Source organism: Eleutherodactylus coqui, unplaced genomic scaffold (genome assembly GCF_035609145.1).
Source record: "Eleutherodactylus coqui strain aEleCoq1 unplaced genomic scaffold, aEleCoq1.hap1 HAP1_SCAFFOLD_638, whole genome shotgun sequence".
In the NCBI taxonomy this organism is placed as follows: Eukaryota; Metazoa; Chordata; class Amphibia; order Anura; family Eleutherodactylidae; genus Eleutherodactylus; species Eleutherodactylus coqui.
Genome location: NW_027102364.1, coordinates 30,995 through 46,506, shown reverse-complemented (window position 1 = coordinate 46,506; position 15,512 = coordinate 30,995). Strand labels below are relative to the sequence as shown.

General features: G+C 56.7%; 72 pseudogenes; all 72 read left to right on the top strand.

The window, feature by feature from the left end:
- Positions 1-18: 18 nt before the first annotated feature.
- Positions 19-137, top strand: LOC136602413 (5S ribosomal RNA; annotated as a pseudogene).
- An 80-nt stretch (positions 138-217) lies between these two features.
- On the top strand, positions 218-336 carry LOC136602331 (5S ribosomal RNA; annotated as a pseudogene).
- Positions 337-416: 80 nt separating this feature from the next.
- Positions 417-535, top strand: LOC136602411 (5S ribosomal RNA; annotated as a pseudogene).
- An 80-nt stretch (positions 536-615) lies between these two features.
- LOC136602389 (5S ribosomal RNA) lies at positions 616-734 on the top strand (annotated as a pseudogene).
- An 80-nt stretch (positions 735-814) lies between these two features.
- LOC136602410 (5S ribosomal RNA) lies at positions 815-933 on the top strand (annotated as a pseudogene).
- An 80-nt stretch (positions 934-1,013) lies between these two features.
- LOC136602409 (5S ribosomal RNA) lies at positions 1,014-1,132 on the top strand (annotated as a pseudogene).
- An 80-nt stretch (positions 1,133-1,212) lies between these two features.
- Positions 1,213-1,332, top strand: LOC136602386 (5S ribosomal RNA; annotated as a pseudogene).
- Positions 1,333-1,412: 80 nt separating this feature from the next.
- On the top strand, positions 1,413-1,531 carry LOC136602424 (5S ribosomal RNA; annotated as a pseudogene).
- An 80-nt stretch (positions 1,532-1,611) lies between these two features.
- LOC136602408 (5S ribosomal RNA) lies at positions 1,612-1,730 on the top strand (annotated as a pseudogene).
- An 80-nt stretch (positions 1,731-1,810) lies between these two features.
- Positions 1,811-1,929, top strand: LOC136602378 (5S ribosomal RNA; annotated as a pseudogene).
- An 80-nt stretch (positions 1,930-2,009) lies between these two features.
- Positions 2,010-2,128, top strand: LOC136602407 (5S ribosomal RNA; annotated as a pseudogene).
- Positions 2,129-2,208: 80 nt separating this feature from the next.
- Positions 2,209-2,327, top strand: LOC136602406 (5S ribosomal RNA; annotated as a pseudogene).
- A 79-nt stretch (positions 2,328-2,406) lies between these two features.
- LOC136602405 (5S ribosomal RNA) lies at positions 2,407-2,525 on the top strand (annotated as a pseudogene).
- Positions 2,526-2,605: 80 nt separating this feature from the next.
- LOC136602207 (5S ribosomal RNA) lies at positions 2,606-2,724 on the top strand (annotated as a pseudogene).
- An 80-nt stretch (positions 2,725-2,804) lies between these two features.
- LOC136602385 (5S ribosomal RNA) lies at positions 2,805-2,923 on the top strand (annotated as a pseudogene).
- An 80-nt stretch (positions 2,924-3,003) lies between these two features.
- Positions 3,004-3,122, top strand: LOC136602341 (5S ribosomal RNA; annotated as a pseudogene).
- Positions 3,123-3,202: 80 nt separating this feature from the next.
- On the top strand, positions 3,203-3,321 carry LOC136602403 (5S ribosomal RNA; annotated as a pseudogene).
- Positions 3,322-3,401: 80 nt separating this feature from the next.
- On the top strand, positions 3,402-3,520 carry LOC136602300 (5S ribosomal RNA; annotated as a pseudogene).
- An 80-nt stretch (positions 3,521-3,600) lies between these two features.
- Positions 3,601-3,719, top strand: LOC136602299 (5S ribosomal RNA; annotated as a pseudogene).
- An 80-nt stretch (positions 3,720-3,799) lies between these two features.
- Positions 3,800-3,918, top strand: LOC136602298 (5S ribosomal RNA; annotated as a pseudogene).
- Positions 3,919-3,998: 80 nt separating this feature from the next.
- LOC136602339 (5S ribosomal RNA) lies at positions 3,999-4,117 on the top strand (annotated as a pseudogene).
- Positions 4,118-4,197: 80 nt separating this feature from the next.
- Positions 4,198-4,316, top strand: LOC136602297 (5S ribosomal RNA; annotated as a pseudogene).
- Positions 4,317-4,396: 80 nt separating this feature from the next.
- Positions 4,397-4,515, top strand: LOC136602296 (5S ribosomal RNA; annotated as a pseudogene).
- An 80-nt stretch (positions 4,516-4,595) lies between these two features.
- Positions 4,596-4,714, top strand: LOC136602358 (5S ribosomal RNA; annotated as a pseudogene).
- An 80-nt stretch (positions 4,715-4,794) lies between these two features.
- Positions 4,795-4,913, top strand: LOC136602295 (5S ribosomal RNA; annotated as a pseudogene).
- Positions 4,914-4,993: 80 nt separating this feature from the next.
- Positions 4,994-5,112, top strand: LOC136602294 (5S ribosomal RNA; annotated as a pseudogene).
- Positions 5,113-5,192: 80 nt separating this feature from the next.
- Positions 5,193-5,311, top strand: LOC136602292 (5S ribosomal RNA; annotated as a pseudogene).
- An 80-nt stretch (positions 5,312-5,391) lies between these two features.
- On the top strand, positions 5,392-5,510 carry LOC136602290 (5S ribosomal RNA; annotated as a pseudogene).
- Positions 5,511-5,590: 80 nt separating this feature from the next.
- LOC136602289 (5S ribosomal RNA) lies at positions 5,591-5,709 on the top strand (annotated as a pseudogene).
- Positions 5,710-5,789: 80 nt separating this feature from the next.
- LOC136602288 (5S ribosomal RNA) lies at positions 5,790-5,908 on the top strand (annotated as a pseudogene).
- A 482-nt stretch (positions 5,909-6,390) lies between these two features.
- LOC136602340 (5S ribosomal RNA) lies at positions 6,391-6,508 on the top strand (annotated as a pseudogene).
- A 277-nt stretch (positions 6,509-6,785) lies between these two features.
- On the top strand, positions 6,786-6,904 carry LOC136602287 (5S ribosomal RNA; annotated as a pseudogene).
- An 80-nt stretch (positions 6,905-6,984) lies between these two features.
- On the top strand, positions 6,985-7,103 carry LOC136602286 (5S ribosomal RNA; annotated as a pseudogene).
- An 80-nt stretch (positions 7,104-7,183) lies between these two features.
- Positions 7,184-7,302, top strand: LOC136602285 (5S ribosomal RNA; annotated as a pseudogene).
- A 79-nt stretch (positions 7,303-7,381) lies between these two features.
- LOC136602284 (5S ribosomal RNA) lies at positions 7,382-7,500 on the top strand (annotated as a pseudogene).
- Positions 7,501-7,580: 80 nt separating this feature from the next.
- On the top strand, positions 7,581-7,699 carry LOC136602352 (5S ribosomal RNA; annotated as a pseudogene).
- Positions 7,700-7,779: 80 nt separating this feature from the next.
- LOC136602283 (5S ribosomal RNA) lies at positions 7,780-7,898 on the top strand (annotated as a pseudogene).
- An 80-nt stretch (positions 7,899-7,978) lies between these two features.
- On the top strand, positions 7,979-8,097 carry LOC136602388 (5S ribosomal RNA; annotated as a pseudogene).
- Positions 8,098-8,177: 80 nt separating this feature from the next.
- On the top strand, positions 8,178-8,296 carry LOC136602324 (5S ribosomal RNA; annotated as a pseudogene).
- Positions 8,297-8,376: 80 nt separating this feature from the next.
- Positions 8,377-8,495, top strand: LOC136602281 (5S ribosomal RNA; annotated as a pseudogene).
- Positions 8,496-8,575: 80 nt separating this feature from the next.
- Positions 8,576-8,694, top strand: LOC136602280 (5S ribosomal RNA; annotated as a pseudogene).
- An 80-nt stretch (positions 8,695-8,774) lies between these two features.
- Positions 8,775-8,892, top strand: LOC136602313 (5S ribosomal RNA; annotated as a pseudogene).
- An 80-nt stretch (positions 8,893-8,972) lies between these two features.
- LOC136602307 (5S ribosomal RNA) lies at positions 8,973-9,091 on the top strand (annotated as a pseudogene).
- An 80-nt stretch (positions 9,092-9,171) lies between these two features.
- LOC136602278 (5S ribosomal RNA) lies at positions 9,172-9,290 on the top strand (annotated as a pseudogene).
- An 80-nt stretch (positions 9,291-9,370) lies between these two features.
- On the top strand, positions 9,371-9,489 carry LOC136602322 (5S ribosomal RNA; annotated as a pseudogene).
- Positions 9,490-9,570: 81 nt separating this feature from the next.
- LOC136602255 (5S ribosomal RNA) lies at positions 9,571-9,689 on the top strand (annotated as a pseudogene).
- Positions 9,690-9,770: 81 nt separating this feature from the next.
- Positions 9,771-9,889, top strand: LOC136602384 (5S ribosomal RNA; annotated as a pseudogene).
- An 80-nt stretch (positions 9,890-9,969) lies between these two features.
- On the top strand, positions 9,970-10,088 carry LOC136602374 (5S ribosomal RNA; annotated as a pseudogene).
- An 80-nt stretch (positions 10,089-10,168) lies between these two features.
- Positions 10,169-10,287, top strand: LOC136602277 (5S ribosomal RNA; annotated as a pseudogene).
- Positions 10,288-10,366: 79 nt separating this feature from the next.
- LOC136602402 (5S ribosomal RNA) lies at positions 10,367-10,485 on the top strand (annotated as a pseudogene).
- Positions 10,486-10,565: 80 nt separating this feature from the next.
- On the top strand, positions 10,566-10,684 carry LOC136602325 (5S ribosomal RNA; annotated as a pseudogene).
- An 80-nt stretch (positions 10,685-10,764) lies between these two features.
- Positions 10,765-10,883, top strand: LOC136602401 (5S ribosomal RNA; annotated as a pseudogene).
- An 80-nt stretch (positions 10,884-10,963) lies between these two features.
- On the top strand, positions 10,964-11,082 carry LOC136602338 (5S ribosomal RNA; annotated as a pseudogene).
- Positions 11,083-11,161: 79 nt separating this feature from the next.
- Positions 11,162-11,279, top strand: LOC136602392 (5S ribosomal RNA; annotated as a pseudogene).
- An 81-nt stretch (positions 11,280-11,360) lies between these two features.
- Positions 11,361-11,478, top strand: LOC136602312 (5S ribosomal RNA; annotated as a pseudogene).
- A 278-nt stretch (positions 11,479-11,756) lies between these two features.
- Positions 11,757-11,875, top strand: LOC136602399 (5S ribosomal RNA; annotated as a pseudogene).
- A 79-nt stretch (positions 11,876-11,954) lies between these two features.
- LOC136602276 (5S ribosomal RNA) lies at positions 11,955-12,073 on the top strand (annotated as a pseudogene).
- An 80-nt stretch (positions 12,074-12,153) lies between these two features.
- On the top strand, positions 12,154-12,273 carry LOC136602346 (5S ribosomal RNA; annotated as a pseudogene).
- Positions 12,274-12,353: 80 nt separating this feature from the next.
- LOC136602275 (5S ribosomal RNA) lies at positions 12,354-12,472 on the top strand (annotated as a pseudogene).
- An 80-nt stretch (positions 12,473-12,552) lies between these two features.
- LOC136602274 (5S ribosomal RNA) lies at positions 12,553-12,671 on the top strand (annotated as a pseudogene).
- An 80-nt stretch (positions 12,672-12,751) lies between these two features.
- Positions 12,752-12,870, top strand: LOC136602273 (5S ribosomal RNA; annotated as a pseudogene).
- An 80-nt stretch (positions 12,871-12,950) lies between these two features.
- Positions 12,951-13,070, top strand: LOC136602319 (5S ribosomal RNA; annotated as a pseudogene).
- An 80-nt stretch (positions 13,071-13,150) lies between these two features.
- LOC136602272 (5S ribosomal RNA) lies at positions 13,151-13,269 on the top strand (annotated as a pseudogene).
- A 79-nt stretch (positions 13,270-13,348) lies between these two features.
- On the top strand, positions 13,349-13,467 carry LOC136602336 (5S ribosomal RNA; annotated as a pseudogene).
- An 80-nt stretch (positions 13,468-13,547) lies between these two features.
- Positions 13,548-13,666, top strand: LOC136602270 (5S ribosomal RNA; annotated as a pseudogene).
- Positions 13,667-13,943: 277 nt separating this feature from the next.
- LOC136602269 (5S ribosomal RNA) lies at positions 13,944-14,062 on the top strand (annotated as a pseudogene).
- Positions 14,063-14,142: 80 nt separating this feature from the next.
- Positions 14,143-14,261, top strand: LOC136602268 (5S ribosomal RNA; annotated as a pseudogene).
- An 80-nt stretch (positions 14,262-14,341) lies between these two features.
- On the top strand, positions 14,342-14,460 carry LOC136602266 (5S ribosomal RNA; annotated as a pseudogene).
- Positions 14,461-14,540: 80 nt separating this feature from the next.
- Positions 14,541-14,659, top strand: LOC136602345 (5S ribosomal RNA; annotated as a pseudogene).
- Positions 14,660-14,739: 80 nt separating this feature from the next.
- LOC136602265 (5S ribosomal RNA) lies at positions 14,740-14,858 on the top strand (annotated as a pseudogene).
- Positions 14,859-15,134: 276 nt separating this feature from the next.
- LOC136602264 (5S ribosomal RNA) lies at positions 15,135-15,253 on the top strand (annotated as a pseudogene).
- Positions 15,254-15,333: 80 nt separating this feature from the next.
- LOC136602363 (5S ribosomal RNA) lies at positions 15,334-15,452 on the top strand (annotated as a pseudogene).
- The last annotated feature ends 60 nt before the right edge of the window (positions 15,453-15,512 follow it).

Here is a 15,512-nt window from a genome sequence, read left to right as displayed (position 1 = left end):
TGGAAAGGAGGAGGAGCTGTCAACGGGCATTCTAAGCTGAATGTGCCTGCTCTCGTCAGATCGCGGCCGCCAGCCAGCTTGAGGCCTGGCAAGTACCAGTATGGGTGACCGGCTGGGAATCCCAGGTCCCGTTGACTTTTAAGGCCGTGAGTAGGTTTCTTTCCTTTTCGGAGGTGCGTTCGCACTGCAGAAAGCCCATAGGAAAGGAGGAGGAGCTGTCAACGGGAATTCTAAGCTGAATGTGCCTGCTCTCGTCAGATCGCGGCCGCCAGCCAGCTTGAGGCCTGGCAAGTACCAGTATGGGTGACCAGCTGGGAATCCCAGGTCCCGTTGACTTTTAAGGCCGTGAGTAGGTTTCTTTCCTTTTCGGAGGTGCGTTCGCACTGCAGAAAGCCCATAGGAAAGGAGGAGGAGCTGTCAACGGGCATTCTAAGCTGAATGTGCCTGCTCTCGTCAGATCGCGGCCGCCAGCCAGCTTGAGGCCTGGCAAGTACCAGTATGGGTGACCGGCTGGGAATCCCAGGTCCCGTTGACTTTTAAGGCCGTGAGTAGGTTTCTTTCCTTTTCGGAGGTGCGTTCGCACTGCAGAAAGCCCATAGGAAAGGAGGAGGAGCTGTCAACGGGCATTCTAAGCTGAATGTGCCTGCTCTCGTCAGATCGCGGCCGCCAGCCAGCTTGAGGCCTGGCAAGTACCAGTATGGGTGAACGGCTGGGAATCCCAGGTCCCGTTGACTTTTAAGGCCGTGAGTAGGTTGCTTTCCTTTTCGGAGGTGCGTTCGCACTGCAGAAAGCCCATAGGAAAGGAGGAGGAGCTGTCAACGGGCATTCTAAGCTGAATGTGCCTGCTCTCGTCAGATCGCGGCCGCCAGCCAGCTTGAGGCCTGGCAAGTACCAGTATGGGTGACCGGCTGGGAATCCCAGGTCCCGTTGACTTTTAAGGCCGTGAGTAGGTTTCTTTCCTTTTCGGAGGTGCGTTCGCACTGCAGAAAGCCCATAGGAAAGGAGGAGGAGCTGTCAACGGGCATTCTAAGCTGAATGTGCCTGCTCTCGTCAGATCGCGGCCGCCAGCCAGCTTGAGGCCTGGCAAGTACCAGTATGGGTGACCGGCTGGGAATCCCAGGTCCCGTTGACTTTTAAGGCCGTGAGTAGGTTTCTTTCCTTTTCGGAGGTGCGTTCGCACTGCAGAAAGCCCATAGGAAAGGAGGAGGAGCTGTCAACGGGCATTCTAAGCTGAATGTGCCTGCTCTCGTCAGATCGCGGCCGCCAGCCAGCTTGAGGCCTGGCAAGTACCAGTATGGGTGACCTGGCTGGGAATCCCAGGTCCCGTTGACTTTTAAGGCCGTGAGTAGGTTGCTTTCCTTTTCGGAGGTGCGTTCGCACTGCAGAAAGCCCATAGGAAAGGAGGAGGAGCTGTCAACGGGCATTCTAAGCTGAATGTGCCTGCTCTCGTCAGATCGCAGCCACCAGCCAGCTTGAGGCCTGGCAAGTACCAGTATGGGTGACCGGCTGGGAATCCCAGGTCCCGTTGACTTCTAAGGCCGTGAGTAGGTTTCTTTCCTTTTCGGAGGTGCGTTCGCACTGCAGAAAGCCCATAGGAAAGGAGGAGGAGCTGTCAACGGGCATTCTAAGCTGAATGTGCCTGCTCTCGTCAGATCGCGGCCGCCAGCCAGCTTGAGGCCTGGCAAGTACCAGTATGGGTGACCGGCTGGGAATCCCAGGTCCCGTTGACTTCTAAGGCCGTGAGTAGGTTTCTTTCCTTTTCGGAGGTGCGTTCGCACTGCAGAAAGCCCATAGGAAAGGAGGAGGAGCTGTCAACGGGCATTCTAAGCTGAATGTGCCTGCTCTCGTCAGATCGCGGCCGCCAGCCAGCTTGAGGCCTGGCAAGTACCAGTATGGGTGACCGGCTGGGAATCCCAGATCCCGTTGACTTTTAAGGCCCTGAGTAGGTTGCTTTCCTTTTCGGAGGTGCGTTCGCACTGCAGAAAGCCCATAGGAAAGGAGGAGGAGCTGTCAACGGGCATTCTAAGCTGAATGTGCCTGCTCTCGTCAGATCGCGGCCGCCAGCCAGCTTGAGGCCTGGCAAGTACCAGTATGGGTGACCGGCTGGGAATCCCAGGTCCCGTTGACTTTTAAGGCCGTGAGTAGGTTGCTTTCCTTTTCGGAGGTGCGTTCGCACTGCAGAAAGCCCATAGGAAAGGAGGAGGAGCTGTCAACGGGCATTCTAAGCTGAATGTGCCTGCTCTCGTCAGATCGCGGCCGCCAGCCAGCTTGAGGCCTGGCAAGTACCAGTATGGGTGACCGGCTGGGAATCCCAGGTCCCGTTGACTTTTAAGGCCGTGAGTAGGTTTCTTTCCTTTTCGGAGGTGCGTTCGCACTGCAGAAAGCCCATAGGAAAGGAGGAGAGCTGTCAACGGGCATTCTAAGCTGAATGTGCCTGCTCTCGTCAGATCGCGGCCGCCAGCCAGCTTGAGGCCTGGCAAGTACCAGTATGGGTGACCGGCTGGGAATCCCAGGTCCCGTTGACTTTTAAGGCCGTGAGTAGGTTGCTTTCCTTTTCGGAGGTGCGTTCGCACTGCAGAAAGCCCATAGGAAAGGAGGAGGAGCTGTCAACGGGCATTCTAAGCTGAATGTGCCTGCTCTCGTCAGATCGCGGCCGCCAGCCAGCTTAAGGCCTGGCAAGTACCAGTATGGGTGACCGGCTGGGAATCCCAGGTCCCGTTGACTTTTAAGGCCGTGAGTAGGTTTCTTTCCTTTTCGGAGGTGCGTTCGCACTGCAGAAAGCCCATAGGAAAGGAGGAGGAGCTGTCAACGGGCATTCTAAGCTGAATGTGCCTGCTCTCGTCAGATTGCGGCCGCCAGCCAGCTTGAGGCCTGGCAAGTACCAGTATGGGTGACCGGCTGGGAATCTCAGGTCCCGTTGACTTTTAAGGCCGTGAGTAGGTTTCTTTCCTTTTCGGAGGTGCGTTCGCACTGCAGAAAGCCCATAGGAAAGGAGGAGGAGCTGTCAACGGGCATTCTAAGCTGAATGTGCCTGCTCTCGTCAGATCGCGGCCGCCAGCCAGCTTGAGGCCTGGCAAGTACCAGTATGGGTGACCGACTGGGAATCCCAGGTCCCGTTGACTTTTAAGGCCGTGAGTAGGTTGCTTTCCTTTTCGGAGGTGCGTTCGCACTGCAGAAAGCCCATAGGAAAGGAGGAGGAGCTGTCAACGGGCATTCTAAGCTGAATGTGCCTGCTCTCGTCAGATCGCGGCCGCCAGCCAGCTTGAGGCCTGGCAAGTACCAGTATGGGTGACCGGCTGGGAATCCCAGGTCCCGTTGACTTTTAAGGCCGTGAGTAGGTTTCTTTCCTTTTCGGAGGTGCGTTCGCACTGCAGAAAGCCCATAGGAAAGGAGGAGGAGCTGTCAACGGGCATTCTAAGCTGAATGTGCCTGCTCTCGTCAGATCGCGGCCGCCAGCCAGCTTGAGGCCTGGCAAGTACCAGTATGGGTGACCGGCTGGGAATCCCAGGTCCCGTTGACTTTTAAGGCTGTGAGTAGGTTGCTTTCCTTTTCGGAGGTGCGTTCGCACTGCAGAAAGCCCATAGGAAAGGAGGAGGAGCTGTCAACGGGCATTCTAAGCTGAATGTGCCTGCTCTCGTCAGATCGCGGCCGCCAGCCAGCTTGAGGCCTGGCAAGTACCAGTATGGGTGACCGGCTGGGAATCCCAGGTCCCGTTGACTTTTAAGGCCGTGAGTAGGTTTCTTTCCTTTTCAGAGGTGCGTTCGCACTGCAGAAAGCCCATAGGAAAGGAGGAGGAGCTGTCAACGGGCATTCTAAGCTGAATGTGCCTGCTCTCGTCAGATCGCGGCCGCCAGCCAGCTTGAGGCCTGGCAAGTACCAGTATGGGTGACCGGCTGGGAATCCCAGGTCCCGTTGACTTTTAAGGCCGTGAGTAGGTTTCTTTCCTTTTCAGAGGTGCGTTCGCACTGCAGAAAGCCCATAGGAAAGGAGGAGGAGCTGTCAACGGGAATTCTAAGCTGAATGTGCCTGCTCTCGTCAGATCGCGGCCGCCAGCCAGCTTGAGGCCTGGCAAGTACCAGTATGGGTGACCGGCTGGGAATCCCAGGTCCCGTTGACTTTTAAGGCCGTGAGTAGGTTTCTTTCCTTTTCGGAGGTGCGTTCGCACTGCAGAAAGCCCATAGGAAAGGAGGAGGAGCTGTCAACGGGCATTCTAAGCTGAATGTGCCTGCTCTCGTCAGATCGCGGCCGCCAGCCAGCTTGAGGCCTGGCAAGTACCAGTATGGGTGACCGGCTGGGAATCCCAGGTCCCGTTGACTTTTAAGGCCGTGAGTAGGTTGCTTTCCTTTTCGGAGGTGCGTTCGCACTGCAGAAAGCCCATAGCAAAGGAGGAGGAGCTGTCAACGGGCATTCTAAGCTGAATGTGCCTGCTCTCGTCAGATCGCGGCCGCCAGCCAGCTTGAGGCCTGGCAAGTACCAGTATGGGTGACCGGCTGGGAATCCCAGGTCCCGTTGACTTTTAAGGCCGTGAGTAGGTTTCTTTCCTTTTCGGAGGTGCGTTCGCACTGCAGAAAGCCCATAGGAAAGGAGGAGGAGCTGTCAACAGGCATTCTAAGCTGAATGTGCCTGCTCTCGTCAGATCGCGGCCGCCAGCCAGCTTGAGGCCTGGCAAGTACCAGTATGGGTGACCGGCTGGGAATACCAGGTCCCGTTGACTTTTAAGGCCGTGAGTAGGTTTCTTTCCGTTTCGGAGGTGCGTTCGCACTGCAGAAAGCCCATAGGAAAGGAGGAGGAGCTGTCAACGGGCATTCTAAGCTGAATGTGCCTGCTCTCGTCAGATCGCGGCCGCCAGCCAGCTTGAGGCCTGGCAAGTACCAGTATGGGTGACCGGCTGGGAATCCCAGGTCCCGTTGACTTTTAAGGCCGTGAGTAGGTTTCTTTCCTTTTCGGAGGTGCGTTCGCACTGCAGAAAGCCCATAGGAAAGGAGGAGGAGCTGTCAACGGGCATTCTAAGCTGAATGTGCCTGCTCTCGTCAGATCGCGGCCGCCAGCCAGCTTGAGGCCTGGCAAGTACCAGTATGGGTGACCGGCTGGGAATCCCAGGTCCCGTTGACTTTTAAGGCCGTGAGTAGGTTCCTTTCCTTTTCGGAGGTGCGTTCGCACTGCAGAAAGCCCATAGGAAAGGAGGCGGAGCTGTCAACGGGCATTCTAAGCTGAATGTGCCTGCTCTCGTCAGATCGCGGCCGCCAGCCAGCTTGAGGCCTGGCAAGTACCAGTATGGGTGACCGGCTGGGAATCCCAGGTCCCGTTGACTTTTAAGGCCGTGAGTAGGTTGCTTTCCTTTTCGGAGGTGCGTTCGCACTGCAGAAAGCCCATAGGAAAGGAGGAGGAGCTGTCAACGGGCATTCTAAGCTGAATGTGCCTGCTCTCGTCAGATCGCGGCCGCCAGCCAGCTTGAGGCCTGGCAAGTACCAGTATGGGTGACCGGCTGGGAATCCCAGGTCCCGTTGACTTTTAAGGCCGTGAGTAGGTTTCTTTCCTTTTCGGAGGTGCGTTCGCACTGCAGAAAGCCCATAGGAAAGGAGGAGGAGCTGTCAACGGGCATTCTAAGCTGAATGTGCCTGCTCTCGTCAGATCGCGGCCGCCAGCCAGCTTGAGGCCTGGCAAGTACCAGTATGGGTGACCGGCTGGGAATCCCAGGTCCCGTTGACTTTTAAGGCCGTGAGTAGGTTGCTTTCCTTTTCGGAGGTGCGTTCGCACTGCAGAAAGCCCATAGGAAAGGAGGAGGAGCTGTCAACGGGCATTCTAAGCTGAATGTGCCTGCTCTCGTCAGATCGCGGCCGCCAGCCAGCTTGAGGCCTGGCAAGTACCAGTATGGGTGACCGGCTGGGAATCCCAGGTCCCGTTGACTTTTAAGGCCGTGAGTAGGTTGCTTTCCTTTTCGGAGGTGCGTTCGCACTGCAGAAAGCCCATAGGAAAGGAGGAGGAGCTGTCAACGGGCATTCTAAGCTGAATGTGCCTGCTCTTCTGCTCTCGTCAGATCGCGGCCGCCAGCCAGCTTGAGGCTGGCAAGTACCAGTATGGGTGACCGGCTGGGAATCCCAGGTCCCGTTGACTTTTAAGGCCGTGAGTAGGTTTCTTTCCTTTTCGGAGGTGCGTTCGCACTGCAGAAAGCCCATAGGAAAGGAGGAGACTGTCAACGGCATTCTAAGCTGAATGTGCCTGCTCTCGTCAGATCGCGGCCGCCAGCCAGCTTGAGGCCTGGCAAGTACCAGTATGGGTGACCGGCTGGGAATCCCAGGTCCCGTTGACTTTTAAGGCCGTGAGTAGGTTTCTTTCCTTTTCGGAGGTGCGTTCGCACTGCAGAAAGCCCATAGGAAAGGAGGAGGAGCTGTCAACGGGAATTCTAAGCTGAATGTGCCTGCTCTCGTCAGATCGCGGCCGCCAGCCAGCTTGAGGCCTGGCAAGTACCAGTATGGGTGACCGGCTGGGAATCCAGGTCCCGTTGACTTTTAAGGCCGTGAGTAGGTTTCTTTCCTTTTCGGAGGTGCGTTCGCACTGCAGAAAGCCCATAGGAAAGGAGGAGGAGCTGTCAACGGGCATTCTAAGCTGAATGTGCCTGCTCTCGTCAGATCGCGCCGCCAGCCAGCTTGAGGCCTGGCAAGTACCAGTATGGGTGACCGGCTGGGAATCCCAGGTCCCGTTGACTTTTAAGGCCGTGAGTAGGTTCTTTCCTTTTCGGAGGTGCGTTCGCACTGCAGAAAGCCCATAGGAAAGGAGGAGGAGCTGTCAACGGGCATTCTAAGCTGAATGTGCCTGCTCTCGTCAGATCGCGGCCGCCAGCCAGCTTGAGGCCTGGCAAGTACCAGTATGGGTGACCGGCTGGGAATCCCAGGTCCCGTTGACTTTTAAGGCCGTGAGTAGGTTGCTTTCCTTTTCGGAGGTGCGTTCGCACTGCAGAAAGCCCATAGGAAAGGAGGAGGAGCTGTCAACGGGCATTCTAAGCTGAATGTGCCTGCTCTCGTCAGATCGCGGCCGCCAGCCAGCTTGAGGCCTGGCAAGTACCAGTATGGGTGACCGGCTGGGAATCCCAGGTCCCGTTGACTTTTAAGGCCGTGAGTAGGTTTCTTTCCTTTTCGGAGGTGCGTTCGCACTGCAGAAAGCCCATAGGAAAGGAGGAGGAGCTGTCAACGGGCATTCTAAGCTGAATGTGCCTGCTCTCGTCAGATCGCGGCCGCCAGCCAGCTTGAGGCCTGGCAAGTACCAGTATGGGTGACCGGCTGGGAATCCCAGGTCCCGTTGACTTTTAAGGCCGTGAGTAGGTTGCTTTCCTTTTCGGAGGTGCGTTCGCACTGCAGAAAGCCCATAGGAAGGAGGAGGAGCTGTCAACGGGCATTCTAAGCTGAATGTGCCTGCTCTCGTCAGATCGCGGCCGCCAGCCAGCTTGAGGCCTGGCAAGTACCAGTATGGGTGACCGGCTGGGAATCCCAGGTCCCGTTGACTTTTAAGGCCGTGAGTAGGTTTCTTTCCTTTTCGGAGGTGCGTTCGCACTGCAGAAAGCCCATAGGAAAGGAGGAGGAGCTGTCAACGGGCATTCTAAGCTGAATGTGCCTGCTCTCGTCAGATTGCGGCCGCCAGCCAGCTTGAGGCCTGGCAAGTACCAGTATGGGTGACCGGCTGGGAATCCCAGGTCCCGTTGACTTTTAAGGCCGTGAGTAGGTTTCTTTCCTTTTCGGAGGTGCGTTCGCACTGCAGAAAGCCCATAGGAAAGGAGGAGGAGCTGTCAACGGGCATTCTAAGCTGAATGTGCCTGCTCTCGTCAGATCGCGGCCGCCAGCCAGCTTGAGGCCTGGCAAGTACCAGTATGGGTGACCGGCTGGGAATCCCAGGTCCCGTTGACTTTTAAGGCCGTGAGTAGGTTTCTTTCCTTTTCGGAGGTGCGTTCGCACTGCAGAAAGCCCATAGGAAAGGAGGAGGAGCTGTCAACGGGCATTCTAAGCTGAATGTGCCTGCTCTCGTCAGATCGCGGCCGCCAGCCAGCTTGAGGCCTGGCAAGTACCAGTATGGGTGAACGGCTGGGAATCCCAGGTCCCGTTGACTTTTAAGGCCGTGAGTAGGTTGCTTTCCTTTTCGGAGGTGCGTTCGCACTGCAGAAAGCCCATAGGAAAGGAGGAGGAGCTGTCAACGGGCATTCTAAGCTGATTGTGCCTGCTCTCGTCAGATCGCGGCCGCCAGCCAGCTTGAGGCCTGGCAAGTACCAGTATGGGTGACCGGCTGGGAATCCCAGGTCCCGTTGACTTTTAAGGCCGTGAGTAGGTTTCTTTCCTTTTCGGAGGTGCGTTCGCACTGCAGAAAGCCCATAGGAAAGGAGGAGGAGCTGTCAACGGGCATTCTAAGCTGAATGTGCCTGCTCTCGTCAGATCGCGGCCGCCAGCCAGCTTGAGGCCTGGCAAGTACCAGTATGGGTGACCGGCTGGGAATCCCAGGTCCCGTTGACTTTTAAGGCCGTGAGTAGGTTTCTTTCCTTTTCGGAGGTGCGTTCGCACTGCAGAAAGCCCATAGGAAAGGAGGCGGAGCTGTCAACGGGCATTCTAAGCTGAATGTGCCTGCTCTCGTCAGATCGCGGCCGCCAGCCAGCTTGAGGCCTGGCAAGTACCAGTATGGGTGACCGGCTGGGAATCCCAGGTCCCGTTGACTTTTAAGGCCGTGAGTAGGTTTCTTTCCTTTTCGGAAGTGCGTTCGCATTGCAGAAAGCCCATAGGAAAGGAGGAGGAGCTGTCAACGGGCATTCTAAGCTGAATGTGCCTGCTCTCGTCAGATCGCGGCCGCCAGCCAGCTTGAGGCCTGGCAAGTACCAGTATGGGTGACCGGCTGGGAATCCAGGTCCCGTTGACTTTTAAGGCCATGAGTAGGTTTCTTTCCTTTTCGGAGGTGCGTTCGCACTGCAGAAAGCCCATAGGAAAGGAGGAGGAGCTGTCAACGGGCATTCTAAGCTGAATGTGCCTGCTCTCGTCAGATCGCGGCTGCCAGCCAGCTTGAGGCCTGGCAAGTACCAGTATGGGTGACCGGCTGGGAATCCCAGGTCCCGTTGACTTTTAAGGCCGTGAGTAGGTTGCTTTCCTTTTCGGAGGTGCGTTCGCACTGCAGAAAGCCCATAGGAAAGGAGGAGGAGCTGTCAACGGGCATTCTAAGCTGAATGTGCCTGCTCTCGTCAGATCGCGGCCGCCAGCCAGCTTGAGGCCTGGCAAGTACCAGTATGGGTGACCGGCTGGGAATCCCAGGTCCCGTTGACTTTTAAGGCCGTGAGTAGGTTTCTTTCCTTTTCGGAGGTGCGTTCGCACTGCAGAAAGCCCATAGGAAAGGAGGAGGAGCTGTCAACGGGCATTCTTAGCTGAATGTGCCTGCTCTCGTCAGATCGCGGCCGCCAGCCAGCTTGAGGCCTGGCAAGTACCAGTATGGGTGACCGGCTGGGAATCCCAGGTCCCGTTGACTTTTAAGGCCGTGAGTAGGTTGCTTTCCTTTTCGGAGGTGCGTTCGCACTGCAGAAAGCCCATAGGAAAGGAGGGAGGAGCTGTCAACGGGCATTCTAAGCTGAATGTGCCTGCTCTCGTCAGATCGCGGCCGCCAGCCAGCTTAAGGCCTGGCAAGTACCAGTATGGGTGACCGGCTGGGAATCCCAGGTCCCGTTGACTTTTAAGGCCGTGAGTAGGTTTTCTTTCCTTTTCGGAGGTGCGTTCGCACTGCAGAAAGCCCATAGGAAAGGAGGAGGAGCTGTCAACGGGCATTCTAAGCTGAATGTGCCTGCTCTCGTCAGATTGCGGCCGCCAGCCAGCTTGAGGCCTGGCAAGTACCAGTATGGGTGACCGGCTGGGAATCTCAGGTCCCGTTGACTTTTAAGGCCGTGAGTAGGTTTCTTTCCTTTTCGGAGGTGCGTTCGCACTGCAGAAAGCCCATAGGAAAGGAGGAGGAGCTGTCAACGGGCATTCTAAGCTGAATGTGCCTACTCTCGTCAGATCGCGGCCGCCAGCCAGCTTGAGGCCTGGCAAGTACCAGTATGGGTGACCGACTGGGAATCCCAGGTCCCGTTGACTTTTAAGGCCGTGAGTAGGTTGCTTTCCTTTTCGGAGGTGCGTTCGCACTGCAGAAAGCCCATAGGAAAGGAGGAGGAGCTGTCAACGGGCATTCTAAGCTGAATGTGCCTGCTCTCGTCAGATCGCGGCCGCCAGCCAGCTTGAGGCCTGGCAAGTACCAGTATGGGTGACCGGCTGGGAATCCCAGGTCCCGTTGACTTTTAAGGCCGTGAGTAGGTTTCTTCCTTTTCGGAGGTGCGTTCGCACTGCAGAAAGCCCATAGGAAAGGAGGAGGAGCTGTCAACGGGCATTCTAAGCTGAATGTGCCTGCTCTCGTCAGATCGCGGCCGCCAGCCAGCTTGAGGCCTGGCAAGTACCAGTATGGGTGACCGGCTGGGAATCCCAGGTCCCGTTGACTTTTAAGGCTGTGAGTAGGTTGCTTTCCTTTTCGGAGGTGCGTTCGCACTGCAGAAAGCCCATAGGAAAGGAGGAGGAGCTGTCAATGGGCATTCTAAGCTGAATGTGCCTGCTCTCGTCAGATCGCGGCCGCCAGCCAGCTTGAGGCCTGGCAAGTACCAGTATGGGTGACCGGCTGGGAATCCCAGGTCCCGTTGACTTTTAAGGCCGTGAGTAGGTTTCTTTCCTTTTCGGAGGTGCGTTCGCACTGCAGAAAGCCCATAGGAAAGGAGGAGGAGCTGTCAACGGGCATTCTAAGCTGAATGTGCCTGCTCTCGTCAGATCGCGGCCGCCAGCCAGCTTGAGGCCTGGCAAGTACCAGTATGGGTGACCGGCTGGGAATCCCAGGTCCCGTTGACTTTTAAGGCCGTGAGTAGGTTTCTTTCCTTTTCAGAGGTGCGTTCGCACTGCAGAAAGCCCATAGGAAAGGAGGAGGAGCTGTCAACGGGAATTCTAAGCTGAATGTGCCTGCTCTCGTCAGATCGCGGCCGCCAGCCAGCTTGAGGCCTGGCAAGTACCAGTATGGGTGACCGGCTGGGAATCCCAGGTCCCGTTGACTTTTAAGGCCGTGAGTAGGTTTCTTTCCTTTTCGGAGGTGCGTCGCACTGCAGAAAGCCCATAGGAAAGGAGGAGGAGCTGTCAACGGGCATTCTAAGCTGAATGTGCCTGCTCTCGTCAGATCGCGGCCGCCAGCCAGCTTGAGGCCTGGCAAGTACCAGTATGGGTGACCGGCTGGGATCCCAGGTCCCGTTGACTTTTAAGGCCGTGAGTAGGGTTGCTTTCCTTTTCGGAGGTGCGTTCGCACTGCAGAAAGCCCATAGGAAAGGAGGAGGAGCTGTCAACGGGCATTCTAAGCTGAATGTGCCTGCTCTCGTCAGATCGCGGCCGCCAGCCAGCTTGAGGCCTGGCAAGTACCAGTATGGGTGACCGGCTGGGAATCCAGGTCCCGTTGACTTTTAAGGCCGTGAGTAGGTTTCTTTCCTTTTCGGAGGTGCGTTCGCACTGCAGAAAGCCCATAGGAAAGGAGGAGGAGCTGTCAACAGGCATTCTAAGCTGAATGTGCCTGCTCTCGTCAGATCGCGGCCGCCAGCCAGCTTGAGGCCTGGCAAGTACCAGTATGGTGACCGGCTGGGAATACCAGGTCCCGTTGACTTTTAAGGCCGTGAGTAGGTTTCTTTCCGTTTCGGAGGTGCGTTCGCACTGCAGAAAGCCCATAGGAAAGGAGGAGGAGCTGTCAACGGGCATTCTAAGCTGAATGTGCCTGCTCTCGTCAGATCGCGGCCGCCAGCCAGCTTGAGGCCTGGCAAGTACCAGTATGGGTGACCGGCTGGGAATCCCAGGTCCCGTTGACTTTTAAGGCCGTGAGTAGGTTTCTTCCTTTTCGGAGGTGCGTTCGCACTGCAGAAAGCCCATAGGAAAGGAGGAGGAGCTGTCAACGGGCATTCTAAGCTGAATGTGCCTGCTCTCGTCAGATCGCGGCCGCCAGCCAGCTTGAGGCCTGGCAAGTACCAGTATGGGTGACCGGCTGGGAATCCCAGGTCCCGTTGACTTTTAAGGCCGTGAGTAGGTTCCTTTCCTTTTCGGAGGTGCGTTCGCACTGCAGAAAGCCCATAGGAAAGGAGGCGGAGCTGTCAACGGGCATTCTAAGCTGAATGTGCCTGCTCTCGTCAGATCGCGGCCGCCAGGCCAGCTTGAGGCCTGGCAAGTACCAGTATGGGTGACCGGCTGGGAATCCCAGGTCCCGTTGACTTTTAAGGCAGTGAGTAGGTTGCTTTCCTTTTCGGAGGTGCGTTCGCACTGCAGAAAGCCCATAGGAAAGGAGGAGGAGCTGTCAACGGGCATTCTAAGCTGAATGTGCCTGCTCTCGTCAGATCGCGGCCGCCAGCCAGCTTGAGGCCTGGCAAGTACCAGTATGGGTGACCGGCTGGGAATCCCAGGTCCCGTTGACTTTTAAGGCCGTGAGTAGGTTTCTTTCCTTTTCGGAGGTGCGTTCGCACTGCAGAAAGCCCATAGGAAAGGAGGAGGAGCTGTCAACGGGCATTCTAAGCTGAATGTGCCTGCTCTCGTCAGATCGCGGCCGCCAGCCAGCTTGAGGCCTGGCAAGTACCAGTATGGGTGACCGGCTGGGAATCCCAGGTCCCGTTGACTTTTAAGGCCGTGAGTAGGTTGCTTTCCTTTTCGGAGGTGCGTTCGCACTGCAGAAAGCCCATAGGAAAGGAGGAGGAGCTGTCAACGGGCATTCTAAGCTGAATGTGCCTGCTCTCGTCAGATCGCGGCCGCCAGCCAGCTTGAGGCCTGGCAAGTACCAGTATGGGTGACCGGCTGGGAATCCCAGGTCCCGTTGACTTTTAAGGCCGTGAGTAGGTTTCTTTCCTTTTCGGAGGTGCGTTCGCACTGCAGAAAGCCCATAGGAAAGGAGGAGGAGCTGTCAACGGGCATTCTAAGCTGAATGTGCCTGCTCTCGTCAGATCGCGGCCGCCAGCCAGCTTGAGGCCTGGCAAGTACCAGTATGGGTGACCGGCTGGGAATCCCAGGTCCCCGTTGACTTTTAAGGCCGTGAGTAGGTTTCTTTCCTTTTCGGAGGTGCGTTCGCACTGCAGAAAGCCCATAGGAAAGGAGGAGGAGCTGTCAACGGGCATTCTAAGCTGAATGTGCCTGCTCTCGTCAGATCGCGGCCGCCAGCCAGCTTGAGGCCTGGCAAGTACCAGTATGGGTGACCGGCTGGGAATCCCAGGTCCCGTTGACTTTAAGGCCGTGAGTAGGTTTCTTTCCTTTTCGGAGGTGCGTTCGCACTGCAGAAAGCCCATAGGAAAGGAGGAGGAGCTGTCAACGGGAATTCTAAGCTGAATGTGCCTGCTCTCGTCAGATCGCGGCCGCCAGCCAGCTTGAGGCCTGGCAAGTACCAGTATGGGTGACCGGCTGGGAATCCCAGGTCCCGTTGACTTTTAAGGCCGTGAGTAGGTTGCTTTCCTTTTCGGAGGTGCGTTCGCACTGCAGAAAGCCCATAGGAAAGGAGGAGGAGCTGTCAACGGGCATTCTAAGCTGAATGTGCCTGCTCTCGTCAGATCGCGGCCGCCAGCCAGCTTGAGGCCTGGCAAGTACCAGTATGGGTGACCGGCTGGGAATCCCAGGTCCCGTTGACTTTTAAGGCCGGTGAGTAGGTTTCTTTCCTTTTCGGAGGTGCGTTCGCACTGCAGAAAGCCCATAGGAAAGGAGGAGGAGCTGTCAACGGGCATTCTAAGCTGAATGTGCCTGCTCTCGTCAGATCGCGGCCGCCAGCCAGCTTGAGGCTGGCAAGTACCAGTATGGGTGACCGGCTGGGAATCCCAGGTCCCGTTGACTTTAAGCCGTGAGTAGGTTGCTTTCCTTTTCGGAGGTGCGTTCGCACTGCAGAAAGCCCATAGGAAAGGAGGAGGAGCTGTCAACGGGCATTCTAAGCTGAATGTGCCTGCTCTCGTCAGATCGCGGCCGCCAGCCAGCTTGAGGCCTGGCAAGTACCAGTATGGGTGACCGGCTGGGAATCCCAGGTCCCGTTGACTTTTAAGGCCGTGAGTAGGTTGCTTTCCTTTTCGGAGGTGCGTTCGCACTGCAGAAAGCCCATAGGAAAGGAGGAGGAGCTGTCAACGGGCATTCTAAGCTGAATGTGCCTGCTCTCGTCAGATCGCGGCCGCCAGCCAGCTTGAGGCCTGGCAAGTACCAGTATGGGTGACCGGCTGGGAATCCCAGGTCCCGTTGACTTTTAAGGCCGTGAGTAGGTTTCTTTCCTTTTCGGAGGTGCGTTCGCACTGCAGAAAGCCCATAGGAAAGGAGGAGGAGCTGTCAACGGGCATTCTAAGCTGAATGTGCCTGCTCTCGTCAGATCGCGGCCGCCAGCCAGCTTGAGGCCTGGCAAGTACCAGTATGGGTGACCGGCTGGGAATCCCAGGTCCCGTTGACTTTTAAGGCCGTGAGTAGGTTTCTTTCCTTTTCGGAGGTGCGTTCGCACTGCAGAAAGCCCATAGGAAAGGAGGAGGAGCTGTCAACGGGAATTCTAAGCTGAATGTGCCTGCTCTCGTCAGATCGCGGCCGCCAGCCAGCTTGAGGCCTGGCAAGTACCAGTATGGGTGACCGGCTGGGAATCCCAGGTCCTGTTGACTTTTAAGGCCGTGAGTAGGTTTCTTTCCTTTTCGGAGGTGCGTTCGCACTGCAGAAAGCCCATAGGAAAGGAGGAGGAGCTGTCAACGGGCATTCTAAGCTGAATGTGCCTGCTCTCGTCAGATCGCGGCCGCCAGCCAGCTTGAGGCCTGGCAAGTACCAGTATGGGTGACCGGCTGGGAATCCCAGGTCCCGTTGACTTTTAAGGCCGTGAGTAGGTTTCTTTCCTTTTCGGAGGTTGCGTTCGCACTGCAGAAAGCCCATAGGAAAGGAGGAGGAGCTATCAACGGGCATTCTAAGCTGAATGTGCCTGCTCTCGTCAATCGCGGCGCCCAGCCAGCTTGAGGCCTGGCAAGTACCAGTATGGGTGACCCGGCTGGAATCCAGGTCCGTTGACTTTTAAGGCCGTGAGTAGGTTGCTTTCCTTTTCGAGGTGCATTCGCACTGCAGAAAGCCCATAGGAAAGGAGGAGGAGCTGTCAACGGGCATTCTAAGCTGAATGTGCCTGCTCTCGTCAGATCGCGGCCGCCAGCCAGCTTGAGGCCTGGCAAGTACCAGTATGGGTGACCGGCTGGGAATCCCAGGTCCCGTTGACTTTTAAGGCCGTGAGTAGGTTTCTTTCCTTTTCGGAGGTGCGTTCGCACTGCAGAAAGCCCATAAGAAAGGAGGAGGAGCTGTCAACGGGCATTCTAAGCTGAATGTGCCTGCTCTCGTCAGATCACGGCCGCCAGCCAGCTTGAGGCCTGGCAAGTACCAGTATGGGTGACCGGCTGGGAATCCCAGGTCCCGTTGACTTTTAAGGCCGTGAGTAGGTTGCTTTCCTTTCGGAGGTGCGTTCGCACTGCAGAAAGCCCA